The sequence below is a fragment of the Eleutherodactylus coqui genome, chromosome 5, assembly GCF_035609145.1.
Source record: "Eleutherodactylus coqui strain aEleCoq1 chromosome 5, aEleCoq1.hap1, whole genome shotgun sequence".
NCBI lineage: Eukaryota > Metazoa > Chordata > Amphibia > Anura > Eleutherodactylidae > Eleutherodactylus > Eleutherodactylus coqui.
Window position 1 is genome coordinate 121,610,371 of NC_089841.1, and position 15,898 is coordinate 121,626,268.

Sequence of the window (15,898 nt, forward strand, 5' to 3'; positions counted from 1 at the left end):
TTGTTTTCACAAAGTCTTGACTAACTGAAGTTTTCCTCCAGGAGCGAACAATTGCTATACGCTTTTATGGATTTGTTTGCTTAGTAGAGCTTCCCAGGGTGGTTTTTTTTGTAGTAATAGATTTGAGATGGAGAATATTCGATTATAGACTCTACGAAGCCATGGGCAATTCCGCCAAATGTTTAAAAAGGAACCCTTACCTCCGCATCCTCAAACATAGGCCTGACGTTCCCAGAAACATACTGGAGCTTCTTCTCAGAACCAAGTACTAATGCATTAAAAGTTTATTGATACAATAATAGACAGTTTTGCAATTGAAATGGCTATTGTATGCCAATCCGAAATTGGCAATTCCTTGCCCAGCTCCCCCTTCCCATCTCCGCATATAGGGGAGTTTATCTGTTGGTATTGTGAAGTTGGCGTACAGTTTGGCAATTGTTCCAGGACCCCTAGCCCTTGTATTGCAAAGGCTTTTGAAGATGGTTAGCTTATCCAGGTTTCATCTACTTTCAGTAAGTGCTAATACACAAAGATGAATTTGTTGAAGACAAAAAATCTCTGACTTTAGAATGGAGTGGACAGCTCAGAAAAACTCAAATTGTCTTAAACCAAGTCTATCCACAAAATCAACTATTCTGGTGAGGCCTCTGGCTAACCACGATCCAAACTCAGTTTTGTTCATACCTGAGGGGAAGGCAGGATTACCAAATATACTGGAGATAGGGAGGTGTCTAGATATTAGGTTATATCTTTTAGAGAGTCTATCCCAGAGCGCTAGGGAGGAAGACGGGGTAGAGTTCATAATTGCTTTTTTATATTCGTTCTGTGCCAAAATACATCTTTGAGTGACTGAGGAGAAACTGCCTATGCCTAAATCAATGCACAATTAGGTTTATGATGACTTAAAAAAATGGAGGTTAATTGCGCTAATTGGGCTGTATGATGTTTTGTGATATTAGGGACCCCAGGCCTCCCGCCCTCTGAGGTGCATTTAGAGTAGTCTGTTGGATACATCTTGATCTGTTAGCCCAGATGAAGGGCAATAGTTTGGATTGTAAACGTTTCAAATCTACTTCCGGGATAGGAATGGGCAGAGCATGGAAGAGGTATAGAATTTTTGAGAGCTATGACATTTTGATAGAATGGATTCTACCTATCCTAAATTGTTAGGATGCCCATGTATTTAGGTCTTACTCTAAATTCTTGATCAAGGAGGGATAATTAGCTTCGTATAAGGTCTCAAGAGTTTGAGAGTATATGCCCAAAGAAGAAAGGCTTTTTATGACCCATTGAAAATTAACTTTAAGTTTCAGAAGCTTAAGCGTAGGAGGGATAGGTTTAGGTTAAGAGCCAACGATTTTGTATAGTTGACTCTGAGGCCCGATATCGCTCCAAATTTATCCAGAATGTGATATATATTCGGGAGAGAAGTGAGAGGGGAGGAGATAAATAACACATCATCTGCATATAGAGCACATTTGTGTTCCTGTCCCCCAATGTGGATACCCTTAGGGCTCATGTCCACGGGCAAAATATGATTTAAGATCCGCAGCGGATCTCCCGCATGCGGATCCGCATCCCATAGGGATGCATTGACCACCCGCGGGTAGATAAATACCCGCGGATCGTCAATAAAAGGGATTTTAAAAAAAATGGAGCATGGAAAAATCCGGACCATGCTCCATTTTCGTGCGGGTCTCCCGCGGGGACGGCTCCCGCGGGCTTCTATTGAAGCCTATGGAAGCCGTCCGGATCCGCGGGAGACCTAAAATAGGAATTTAAAGTATTTACCATCCGGCGCGGGCGGGGAAGGTCAGCTGTTCCTCACGGCCGCATCTTCCTTGCTTCGGCTCGGCGGATGTGCCCGGCGCATGCGCGCGGCACGTCGGCGACGTGCCGGCGACGTGCCGCCGGCGTCAGGAATTCATCCGCCGGCCGAAAATGAAGATCCGGCCGTGAGGAACAGCTGATCTTCTCCGCCCGCGCCGGATGGTAAATACTTTTAAATTCTTATTTTCGGCGCTCATGTCCGCGGGGCAGGAGGGACCCGCTGCAGATTCTACATGTAGAATCTACAGCGGATCTGATTTTCCCCGTGGACATGAGGCCTTAACGTTCATATTCGCTCTAAGCATAGATGCCAACAGCTTGATTGCTAATGCAAAAAAAACAGGCGATAAAGGGCAGCCCTGTCTCATCCCCCTTTCAATTGCTACTGTGTCAGACTCAAAGCCGAAGATCCGAACTGAGGCGAAGGAGTAAAGAGCTTGAATTAGGGTTCTGAATTTTGTTCCAAATCCCATTCTCTCCAGGATGAAAAATAAGTATTGCCATGAGACTGAATCAAAAGCCATGCTGAGGAGAAGTCCTTGCCTATTTTCCTCCCCGTCCCAGATGGATTGCACAGCTGAGATAATATTGATTGCCCGTCTTGTCTGATCAGTGGCTTGCTGTCCAGGGATGAATCCAACCTGGTCTGGGTAAATGTACTAAATAATGAAGGTATTAAGTCTAATGGACTTGATTTTGGAAATAATGTTTAGATCATTATTAATTAGGGAGATCAAGTGATAATTTTTGCAGGTAGAGTGGTTCTTGTTAGGTTTGGGAATTAAGTGAATAAAGGCCTTATTGGCAGTGGGGGATAAATATGGAGTGTGTAGGAGGGAGTTGGAAAACCCAATCATGCAGCTGCCCAGAGTTGTGAAAAACGTCTTATCACTTATATATTTTTTATGTTTTTACTGTACATTATGCTTGTATTATGGGCCATTGGCTGAGTCCAAATGTGGATCTCTAATGTCTGAATGTCCAAGCCTATTACAATTTAAAAAAAATGTTCCCAGATCATTACTAAAATTGATTTACGAGTTGATTTGCAGGTTTCCCTTGACACACAATAGTTGAAGAGCTGTTTATTTTATTGTGATCATCTATGGTTTCCTTCTCTATTTTTCCTGTAGTCATCCTCCTGTGTAACTGATCTTTCTTATATTTAAGATTGATTTTATATCCCTAGATATATGCGCCAGTGGTGAGAGGCAGATAGTATTTATTTCCCCCTCCTGCTATACTATAAAGAGTGACTGCTTCAGGAGTCCCAGTAGGGCCGTTGTGCTCAACAGGAGTTGATTCAGTATGCGTTTCACAGTTAGTATGGTGTGTTTGCAAGAACTCTAATTTTATATTTCCTAGAAGAGTTTCAACCAATATTAATGTTCTGCTCAGCACAGCAGATCTCCGTTATTGACCATTACATCTTGTATGAAACAAAATGTTGCCCTTTAAACGTTATTATTGAAGACTCTGGCTGTATAGACATGATGCAATAGAAGTTATTTCAGAGGGGAAGGGAACTGTGGCATTGGAATAAATTTCATACAGTGTAAAGCTGAATTTCTATTTATTTGCCATTAAAGTATAAATGTTTCCAACAGAAAGCTGATAAATCTTTCCAGGAACTGTGGCAACGCAGACTTGCTTGGTGTTTGATCGGTCTAGTTACATAATTTTTATCCATTTTCTGACATGTAATTGAAGTATGTCAAGAAATGGCAACTATAGAGTTATGTGAACATCATAGGATACATATCATCAATAGACCCCGTCAACTGATATTATCAACCTTTTAGTTTGGATACATGTTTTATCTTCCTGTCACTTTTAGGTTGAACTGTCTGTGCTGTGCTGATTCTAAAGTATCTTTAAAGGTGTCAGAGCTCTGCTTTTATGTTGCAGAGCACCAAATCTCCTTTACATAGCTATAAAATTTAGTGCTAAAAGTTTGAATGACTATAGACCAAGGATTGAAGCTCCAAGAAGATAATTTGCCTATTCCCAGTGCATTCTGGGAAGAGTTGCTGTGAGTGAGACGATAGCTGGGTTTAGCTACTTGGAGGACATCGCCAGAATTTTAACACTTTATAACATCTTGTAGGTTAAATATTATTACAAGAATTTGTAACTATTAGAAGTTTGGAAGTGCACATCAAAGGACTGTGCAACATGGAAGGGGGGAGAGTAGTAATATGGTAAACTGACAAACTTCACCTGCCCGAAATGCAAGCTTGTGTCTCTATTGGAGGAAAAGGAGCAAAGTCTTCATAGAGAGAATAGCTACATTGAAACTTATTAAGGAAGATGAGGATTTCCTTGATGGAGCAGAAGTAACTCTTCAGAATGTTGAAGGAAAATAAATGTTCAGTGTACTTGCAGAATTAGAGAAATGGAAACATGTCACCCAAAGAAGTGAGAGGATCAGGAGGCAGTGAGCACCCATACAGCTCAAGAATCGTTACCAGGCTCTCACACAGGAGAACAATGAAGAGGTACATCAAAAAAAATGAGTTTGCCCACAAAGAATAGTCTAGTAAGCACTCGGAATCCTCTTGGATGGAGAAGAAGTGCTATTGTGAAGAAGAAAAGGGGAGTGGTGGCTGTGCGGGATTCCCTGTTGAAAGGAATAGAGACAACTGTCTGCAGACTTGAAATAAACTCACAAGAGCGGTGCTGTCTTCCAGGAGCACAAATCAAAGATGTTTCTGATAGGCTATAGCTATCAAGACCCTTAAGTTCTAGAGACTACTGCCCATTCCTACTAATACATGTAAGGACAAATGACACTGTAAAAGAAAAAGTCCTTGCAGAGACTTTAAATACCTCGGCAGGAAAGTGAAGGAACTGGGAACACAGGTAATCTTTTCATCCCTCCTCACTATGGCCATGGAACAGGATTCTAGAGGTGAACAGCTGGCTACGTTACTGATGCCGTCATCAAGGAGTGAACATCTAGACCATGGAGTGAAGTATCTATATGATGGGCTCCTTATTAAAGACGGGTTGCACCTTACAAAGACAGGAAATCATATGTTTGGCAGGTGCCTTGCTACAGTCATGAGGAAAGCCTTAAACTAGAACAATATGGGAAGGAAAGTGAAAGGTGAGGCAAAAATTTACAAAAAAATGAACACTATTAAAAACTTTGCTATTAGAAGTGGAAAGAAAGAAAGAAGACAAATTCAGAAGGAAAGTAGAAGAGTAAAACAAACCGATCACAAAATAAAATGTTTCTACATAAATGCGCAGTGTCAAAAACAAGCAAGGAGAATTGGAGCTCCTAACACAGGAAGAGAAATATATAAACTCGGTGGGATGATACACATGATTGGAATACAAGGCTTGAAGGATACAACTTATTTATAAGAAACAGACTTAATAAAAGAGAAGGAGGTGTTGTGTTGTATGTTAGGAAAGCATACATCTCCACAGAGATTCAAGCTTTAGAGAATAGTAGTTGTGTAGAAACAAGAGAACAACAGAAGGACACCATTGTAGGCATTTGCTACAGGTCACCGGAATAAGCAGAAGATATGGATGAAATCTTTCTACATCAGATGGCTAAGTTCTCAAAAAAGTTTGACATAATGATCATGGGAGATTTTACCTATCCAGACATTTGTTGGGAATCTCTCAGACAAAAGTAATGGGTCCAGCAAATTCTTATCTGCTGGTTCTATGGTCATTTTCTTTTATGTTACAATTGGTTTAGTAATATTTGTAGTTAGACCTGGTATGTATTATAGCGATAATGTTGATGATATATATCCTTATGACTTGCTCTCTATTAAGGGTGTTTTATATTTTATTTTTTCTGCTTGGTGGCCATTTTATTTAAGCCTAACACAGGAGGCATAATACTAATGGCAGGGGCCATTTTGCCGTGACCTGTTCCTTATTTGAGTATTTGTATACTCAATGATAATAGCTATTTTTTTGTAGCCCAACAAGTGGAGTTTGTTGGCTGATTAGTCATGTGATCACAGTGGCCATTTTGTCTTCTTAGGCTGTTAATATATATTAGAACACAGGTTGTTTTCAGCAGTGAATGATGACCTAGTGATCTCATAATAGATTAGTCCTCCGTACTCCATTTTATTTGTGGCCAATTGCATTGGATGTTTAACATCATTTGACCACTTGAGGGACTATTTACTACGTTGATGATGCACTTCCGGGGGAATGTCAATACAATCGTGTGATTCTCGTAACTCCATCTTGCTTGTGATTTTTACATTCGAGACACAATAAGAACTGACCACCTGGAGGAGGGTTTACCATTTTGATCAAGTGTTCATAAAAGAGTGTCTGCATAATTATGTGACCTAATCAGCTGCTATTTAAGAACAACCATTTCATTTATGAATTGTACCACCTGAGGAAGCTATGGGCGAAACACGTGTTGGGGTGCAGTTGTTAAGGTGGGCTCTATACACTATGTTACTGTTTTGTATATGATAGGATGCCATTATTAGTATGCTTGATGTGTCATTTTATGTAATAGTATTATTGTTGATATATATTTTTGCATACATGCATATAGAGCATACACATTTCTATAAATTTGATATGTTGAATGCCTTCCTTTCGCCTGTCTGCTGTACATTGGAGACTCTGTTATATTGGAATATTGTTTTAATTGTAATGAATAAATATAGTAAAGTTCTTTTATGTAAGCTTTGCGTGCTGACCCAATTTTTTTGATGGGTTACAGCAAGGGTCCCCAACTCCAGTCCTCAGGGACCCCCAACAGGTCATGTTATCCTATGGTAAGAACACCTGTGGCAATGTCTGAGGCACCGACAACAATTACATCACCTGTGCAACACTGAGGAAATCCTGAAAACATGACCTGTTGGTGGTCCCTGAGGACTGATGTTGGGGAACACTGGGTTACAGTATATGCTGCTACGGGAGGTGGCGAGTTCTCCTTCAATGGAAGTCTTCAAACGGGCTGGACAGATATCTTTCTGGGATGATTCAGTAATCCTGCATTGAGCAGGGGGTTGGACCTGATGACCCTGGAGGTCCCTTCCAACTTTTCTGTTCTATGAACCAATAGGGGGAACCTATAGTGTTTGATTAGTTCAATGTGTTAACAGTATGCAATAAGCTTCGAAGCTTTAAAAAAATCACACAAATATTCACATTTAGTCTGCATTCACATAGCGTTATTAGCTATGCTGCACTTTTTTTTTTCCTGAGTTCCATGTGAATTGCTGAAAACTGTATTCAGACAGAACCTTGAACATAACTATTTAGTTTAATTGGTCAGAGACCAAAAGGTACAAGCTTTTCTCTCCATCTGACATGGTTTCCAATTATTTCCATCATTTTATGAGGAGACAATAGCATTGTCGACTAGGTAGTATGCCCTACTGCATACAGGTACGTATGTGAGTGAAACCTGCATATTCCATGCACAACACCATATACTGTAATGTGGTGCTGCTGTATAAATAAGGGTAATAGATTTGGCAATAGCAATCTAAAGGCCCATTTATAAGGGATAAGTGTTGGGCAAACGATGCCCGACACTCGTCCCCGAACATACTAGCTCCCGTGCACTTGAACAGGAGCTAGTATCGCTGGCTTACAGTGGAACGGCAGAAGGAGATTTCACTTCTTGCTCTCCCCCGCCCATCTCCATTGCCTTAACATAGCGGCCGTTCAGTACTGAACGGCTGCTATTTACACTGAACGATAAGCGATCAGCTCATTGTCCATCATTTATATGGAGCAGCGCCAGGTCAGACACAGCATCTGTGTGTAGAAGTAGATATCTATACAGAGAAATACACATTGATTCTGATGTATTTGCAGTATTTTCCTACCAATAATTACAGTTGAGTTCCTTTGACCTGTTTAATAACATAACCTTATTCAGTGAGGAGTGAATCAGACATTCATCCTGGAGAGCCCAGGAAGTGGTTATTCTACTGTACCTCATTGTTTAGAACAGTTTTGCATAGAAAGTGGATTGTTATGGCAGTGCTGTGCCAATACTGTATATCTATGCTGTAGCCCTTCATCTTGTCTCATCCTATGCAAATCTGTCAAAGACCAGTAAGAAGACAAAATAATAAAGCTACAGCACACAGCCCACAACTTTTGAGGTATGGCGTCTATGGGGGTCTACATATTGTGTCTTAAAGCGATGCTCTAGTCTGAAGTAAAAATTTGACTATACATGGCAAAGGTGAAAAGCCAGCTCCTAAAAAACACTTATTCTTATTTTATTTTAAAAATATTTATAAAATTACAAATGGTAGGTACTGAGCAACACCATGTCAACACAGCTGCATTTTGAAAGACACTTCTTTCTTTGCCCCAGCATTTGCTAGACATTTTTTAGAACATCATGCAGGCTCTTTGGAGTCATTCAGATTCTGCGGTATTGAATTAGGAAAAAAACCTTTAAGAGGAGGGGATCAGAGAAAATGTGTCCTCAGTAGAGAGGCATTCTGGATTTTGAAATTGGGAACTCGCTTATCAGTGGATTTACATTTTAGAAATGATTTGCTGTATATTAAAGAGGAAAAGAGAAAAAAAGAAAGGAAGAGGAAAAAAAATTTTTAGGTTCTGGGTGTCGCAATCAAGCTTATGGAAATGTACAATGATTGGTCCGTAATTGATTTTAAGGGGGAGTACCATGGGAGTTTGTTAGCTGAATAAGGGAGTGTCTTTCGAAACGCGTCTATGGGGAGACATGGTGTTACATGGTACCTACTATTTGTAATTTTTGGGAAGAAAGGAAGTGCTTTTAAGGAGCCGACGTTTCTCTTTTGTTGTTACTATTTAAACCGTTTGATTCATGGTCAGTCGGAGCACCTAAAAACCTTCAAGCTAAACCGGGTTAAATATCCCTTACTAACCAGATAAATATAACGTTGTGTTCTGTATTTTGCAATGCATTAAACAGCACCAGTACTAAAATAATATGGTAATATGCCAGAACACAGTTCCAGTTTTTAAGCTTTTCTTTTTTTTTTGGCCCACTGGTTTATCTTAAATTGATCTAATAAAAGTAATACTTTTAATGGCCTGCTAATGAAAAGCTATGCCACTATTGAGCTTTATACCCTTTTAGCTATTTGTGCTAAACAAGAATCAATTCCTTTATTAGGCTTTTTTTTCACCTTATATCTTTATTTATATTAACCCTTTTCTGATCATTTTTGGACTGAGTGTTTCCTAGGGGGCTTGTTGTTTCTGCCGTAATAGAACCACGTCATCTGTTGGCCAAAGCCAGTAACTACAACATGTGACACATCAGAGCGGCACGGGCAGCGGAGCAGCCATGAGAATACAATGTCTGACGTCCGACAGTAAACAGGAAAGTGTTAACCCATATTCATCTGTTATAGAGTGCACACTCCCTGTTGCAAAATTGCACCAACAATGCAGAAAGCTAACTGTGCCTCCAATATGGCTGCTTTGGAATAATTTTTGGGGCATAAAAAGCCTGCATTTTTTCAAATTATTCTCTTCGATTAAGTTATATCTAATGAACTAAAATTGAAATACATGACAAATTCCTTTAAAAAAAACAATGCAAACTTTTGATTAATGTTTTTTTTCTGCCAGAAGCATTAGACTCACATAGTATAAATAATAAGATTGAAGGAAACTTCACCAAATCCTTAGTATCATGGAAACTAAATTTAAGGTTCAGTTCACATTATATTTGTTGTAAATTCTACAACAGACTTATGCCACCAGTTTCCAATACAGTTGCATACGTTTACCACTGGCATTTATTATTAAGAGTATGCATTGAGTAGACTACGATGTTTAATACAGGCAAAAAAAAAAAAGTATCCATATGTAAGACAGTTAAACATACGATCCTCTTAGGACAGTCTTATAGCTGACCTCATAGTCGTCCATAGTATACATCTGGATATCAAAGTCATGTAAAGCAAAGCACTGAATTAAATAGAAGTTGGTGCAGCCCAGTTGGACCTGATCCACAGTCCTTGTAGTTTGCATAGACAGAAACAGGTGTGCTGCACTTTACTTCCAAGATCCTTTATTTGCACCCATACAATGCTTCAGGCCCTACAAAGCTTTTCTCAAGCAATGAACCAGTACAGGGTGAGCAGTCTTTAAAGCTCTTGGTGTCGTGTGGGCATGTACTGAGCTGATGAGGGAGAAATGCCAATTTTGGCACTCAGCTGCTGCCTAGATGTACAACTTCTTTATGGAAAATAATTTATTATATATCAATACCTGATATCTAGAAGCAATGGTGATAAGGTAGTTAGAGGGGTTGTACCAGAATTACCAAAGTATAGGGGATAACTTGCTGATCAGTGGGGGTCTAACTGCTGAGATCCCCATGATCCTGAGAACAGGGGTCTTGTGATCCCTCTTGTGACCACTGGAGGGATGCTTCTCCTACCCTCAGTGATGTCACTGTGAATGGAGCACTGACTGAGCATGCAAGGTCGGTGACCCTTTAATTTAATTGGGGCTGACAGATATATAGAGTACCCAAGTGTTTGCTGCTTGACTATTTCCACAGTCCCATTGAAATTTAATGTAGCAGCCGTACGTTTTAAAACCAGTGCTCCTTTCATTCTGCTCACTGGTGGGCGGTGCAGTAAGCCTGCAGTGAGGATGAGGGACCCGTGTTCTTGGGATCAGTGGAGGTATCAGAGGCGAGACCCCCGCTGATCAGTAAGTTATCCCTTATCTTTTGGATTGGAAATAACTTGTAACTGTGGTACTAACGCCTCCGTCAGCTGTTTGTTTTCACCGCTGATAGTCTTTTTCAGGGTTCATCAGCATCACATCATTTCCCTGTCTGGGATTTTGCACCTGAAGCCTATCTTTTTATCTTTATCATCACCCACATTTGAACAGCAGTGTCACTAGGATGGCAACCTCCCCACCACAAGTCTTGTAATCCATGTTGTCGACTGTCTGTATGTTCATGCAGAAGCTCTGCCCCATTTGTCGTCTTTTCTGTTGGCTCGTCTTTTATGTATTTTAGAGATGCTGGACACGTTGAGGCAGGTTTACTAGTAGTATCTAATAATTACAGTTCAAACCTAGACTAGACAGCCTTTAACCCCTTGAGTGGCAGGTTTCTTACCACCCTGTCGTACCCACCAGGGCAGGTTTTTTAAATGGGCCAATCATTGAATCTCAACTAATTTTACAGTTGTGTTCCAAGAGCCATAACGTTTTCATTTTTCCATTGACCAGGCCATATGAGGGCTTGTTTTTTGCGGGACAAGTTGTACTTTTTTATGGCATAATTTTTGCCTCTACATAATGTATAACTATATAATTGTATAACTTTTGTAAAACAATTTGTAGGGGGATTGGGGAAAAAAAAGAAATTCTGCCATTTGTTTTTTGGATTTCATTTTTACGGCGTTCAGCGTGCAGAATAAATAGTGTTATTACGTTATTCTCTGAGTCACACGATTCCGGCGATACCAAGTTTATACAGTTTTATTATGTTTTGCTATTTTTGTACATTTTAAGCATTTTTTTTTTTTTTAAAGGTTTGCTTTTGTGTCGCCACATTCCAAGAGCCATATTGATGTTATTTTTCCATTGCTGGCGCTCTAGAAGGCCTTGTTTTTTGCAGGATGAACTCCAGTCTTCATTTATCTATTTTTTTGAAAAGTAAAATTTTGATCGCTTTTTTTTTCTAGTGGCAAGATTAACAAAATCTGTAATTCTGGCATGTTTTTATTTTTATTTTTCACTGCATTCTCTGAGCAGTATAAATAATATATTAAAGTCATTCTTCAGGCCGGTACGATTATGCCAATACCAAATTGTAAGAGTTATTTTTCTTTTTCATGACTTTTTCACACTTTAAAAAAAAAAAAAAAAGTAATAAAAGTTTAAATCACCCTCCTTTTGCCATATCGATAATAAAAAAATCTAAATCCTAAGGCCTCATGTCCACGGGGAAAATCAGGCCCGCTACGGATTCTACATGGAGAATCTGCAGCGGGTCCCTCCTACCCCGCGGACATGAGCGCTGAAAATAGGAATTTAAAAGAATTTACCCATCCGTAGCGGGCGGGGAAAGTCTTGTCTTCCTCACGGCCGGATCTTCTTTTTCGGCCGGTGGATGAACTCGTCACGGCTGCGGCACGTCGCCGATGTGCCGCGCGCATGCGCCGGGCACATCCGCCGAGCCGAAGCAAGAAAGGTGCGGCCGTGAGGAAGAGAAGACCTTCCCGGTCCGCTCCGGATGGGTAAATTCTTTTAAATTCCTATTTTAAGTCTCCCGCGGATCCGGACGGCTTCCATAGGCTTCAATAGAAGCCCGCGGGAGCCGTCCCCACGGGAGAACCGCATGAAAATGGAGCATGGTCCAGATTTTTTCATGCTCCATTTTTTTTTTAAATCCCTTTTATTGACCATCTGCGGGTATTTATCTACCCCGCGGGTGGTCAATGCATCCCTATGGGGTGCGGATCCGCGGGCAGCAGAAGAGTTAAAATCCGCTGCGGATTTTAATTCTTATTTTGCCCGTGGACATGAGCCCTAAAAGAAAAATACAAATTTGGTATCGCTGCGTCCATAAATGTCTGATCTATCAAAGTAGTGCATTATTTACCCCGCACGGTGAACGTAGTCCGAAAAAAAAAAAAGAACGCCACAAATGCACATTTTCAGTCACCCTGTTTCCCAGAAAAAATGCAATAAAAAGCGAGCAAAAAGTCATATTTATTCCGGATTGGTACCATCGTAAACTACAGGACATCCCGCAAAAAATGAGCCCTCACTTAAGTACGTTGATGGAAAAATAAAAAAGTTATTTAGCGCGCAGAAGATGCAGCAGAAAATAATTTAAAAAAATTAAATGTCTGAAAAAAATACAAGTACTAGAGCTAAAAAACCCATACAAGTTTGGTATCGTAGTAATCGTACTGACCCATAGAATAAAGTTTATCAGGTCATTTTTGTTGCAGTTTGTGTGCTGTAGAAACAAGACGTACTGAAAGATGGCGGAATGTCATTTTTTTTTCATTTTACTTCACTTAGAACTTTGTAAAAGTTTTTCAGTACATTATATGGTACATTAAATTGCACCATTGAAAAATACAACTCGTCTCGCAAAAAACAAGCCCTCAGACAGCGACATCGATGGATAAATAAAGGAGTTATGATTTTTTAAACGGGGAGGAAAAAAAGAAATAGGAGGAAAAAAGAAAAAAAGGGGCCATGTCATTAAGGGGTTAAATAATGTACCAACTTCCTTCTCTGGGTCATTATGACGCACGGATACCACATGTGTGATTTTATTTTAAATTTTTTGCAAAGTAAAGGGAGACAAGTGTTTTTTTATAATTTTTTACTTTTGTTTTTTTTAAAACTTTTTTTTTTTATTTTTGTCTCTTTAGGGGACTTCCACAGGGACCCATCAGGACCCCCTGATCACTTTCCGGGGGTCTGATGGTGACAGCCCTTTACATGCTGCAGTGACAGCCCTTTACATGCTGCAGTCACAGACTGCAGCATGTAAAGGGTTAACACAGCAGAGATCAGAGATTTTCTCTGATCTCTGCTGTAAGAGCTGGTGCCTGTCTGTCCTCTGACAGCCAAGTACCAGCTCTCCCTGCCACAGAGACCGTCTTCTTGCTTCTGACAAGCCGATGGTCTCTATGACAACCTATAAACAAAGCAGGAGACTTAGAAGCAGGAGGTTGCCAGAATATCGGCAATATCTTCTGCTTCTGTTGTTCAAAGCCCTTGCTTTGTTCTCTGTGGGACTGTGCAGGCAGAGCACACTGTCACAGCTTGTGGCATTGTGCTCTGCAGCTCCCATAGTGATACATAGACCGGAAATCTTCCGGGCTATATCACTATCGGCAGTGAAGCTCATCCCGGAAAATTTCCGGGCGTGCCACTCAAGGGGTTAAATGACCACATTTGTCACAGTGGCTTTGCTGAATGATAAATCTGTAGAATTTTGTAACTGTTTAATCTAACTTCATACCATCTATTATTTGGCATCATTTATGCCAAAAATTGCACTAAAATGTTGGCACAATTTGTGGCTCGATCTGGCACATCTAGGGCACACACCCTTTTCACAAGACCACGCCTCGTTGCTGGATATGTCAATAAAAATCTAAAATGTGTCATAAATGTTGCAAAGTATGTTAGACAGATTTTTGGTGCAATTTGTGCCAGAGAACTGTCACATTTTCACTGATAAATCTGCTCCATTGTTCAGGATGCACTTTATTTATGAATTGCCCTTATTAATTCCTTATTTGTAGTTCTGCCCTTTGTTTGCTTTAAATTGATAGTTATATATAACTGAGATAGGACTTTTTAAAATCATTTGTCACATGCTTTTGTGCAACTTTAACCCCTTTCCGCTCCAGGACGTACATTAACGTCCTGGAGTGTCGGAGGGCGACCTCTCTACATACAGCGCGGGCGTCAGCTGTTTGTTAATAACCCTTTACTTGACGGTGTCAGTTCTGACAGCGGCATTTAAATCCCCCGAACATTTTTGAGATCGAGGGAGCCGTGCAGGTGTCATGGCAGCCGGGGGCCTTCGGAAAGGCCCCCGGCTGCCTTGAGAGACTGCCGATCAAGCCATCCTCCTGGGGTGGCTTGATAGGCTGCCTGTGAAATTGCAGTATGACGTAATGCTGTAAATAAAGAATGCCAGAAATGCACTTTTTCAGTCACCCTGTCTCCAAAGAAAAAAACGCAATAAAAAGTGATCAAAAAGTCGTATGTATTCCAAATTGGTACTAACGAAAACTTCAGGACATCCCGCAAAAAATGAGCCCTCGCTCAACTATGTTGACGGAAATATTAAAAAGTTATTGTGCGCACAAGATGACCGTAGAAAATAATTGAAAAAAATGAAATGTGTTTGAAAAAAATTAGTAAAAAAAAACAAAAAACTATGCAAGTTTGGTATCATAGCAATCCTACGAAACCATAGGATAAAGTTGTCATATCGTCTTTGTTTCAGTTTGTGCGCCGTAGAAACAAGACGCACTGAAAGATGGCGGAATGTCCTTTTTTTCCATTTTACTCCACTTAGAATTTTTTTAAAGTATTTCAGTACATTATATGGTACTTTAAATAGCACCATTGAAAAATACAATTCATCCCGCAAAAAACAAGCCCTCAAACAGCGACTTCGATGAATAAATAAGGGAGTTACGATTTTTTTAAAGGGGGTAGGAAAAAACGAAAATGGAAAAAATGCTTGAGGAAAGCTGTGTATGGGCTGAACCATTGCACAGGTGCTAATAAAGGATCTTATAATTGGAGTTCTTCTGTGAATGGGTATTAAAGTGAATATCTAGACATGTTCCCTCCTGTAGATGATGGTATAATCTTCACATTCGTCAGAATTACACTGTATTGTTTCAAGGCCACAAAATGGAAAGTGCTTCACTTGAATGAAAAGGCTGTTTCAGAATTCTATTAAATTAATTTGTTCCCGATGGCAGACTGCTTGCCTCCTTGTGTAGGCATTACATTGTAGTCTACACTTGTGAAATATAAAAACATGATATTAAATAGAAACTATAATTACAGATAATATCTGAATCACAGAAACACTAGTAAGATGCTGTATAATTGTATTCACTGATGGCTTCCCTGATGGCAGATGTCGAGAGTAAGAGGGGCTGGGCAGCTGGATTTCAACTATTGGATTCTTATTTTCTCAGAGAGATACCGCTCTGGCAGCACACTCAGACGAGCATTTATGTATATTGGGGTGTTGGGCAAGATAGCCAAACAAGCATTCAGCTAATGGATACCTGTGTGCCATGTATAAATATGCCTTATTCAAGTTAGGAAGGGTATCATCTCTCCTTAAAGAGAGCACCTAGAAGGTGCGTGAGGACACTTATAAGGCCATTCATGCTCCTCTGGGAAATATGCAAATAAGAAAGATGGAACACCACCTATTGGAAAGCAGCATTCCTGCAACAATGACAATTGTTGGGGATTCCTTGTTGTACCACATTCAACTGATGTGGTAGGGCAGTGAAAACTAGCAAGAATGTGGAGCAACCCCTTTTTGTTGAGAGGTCGTGTATGTGCA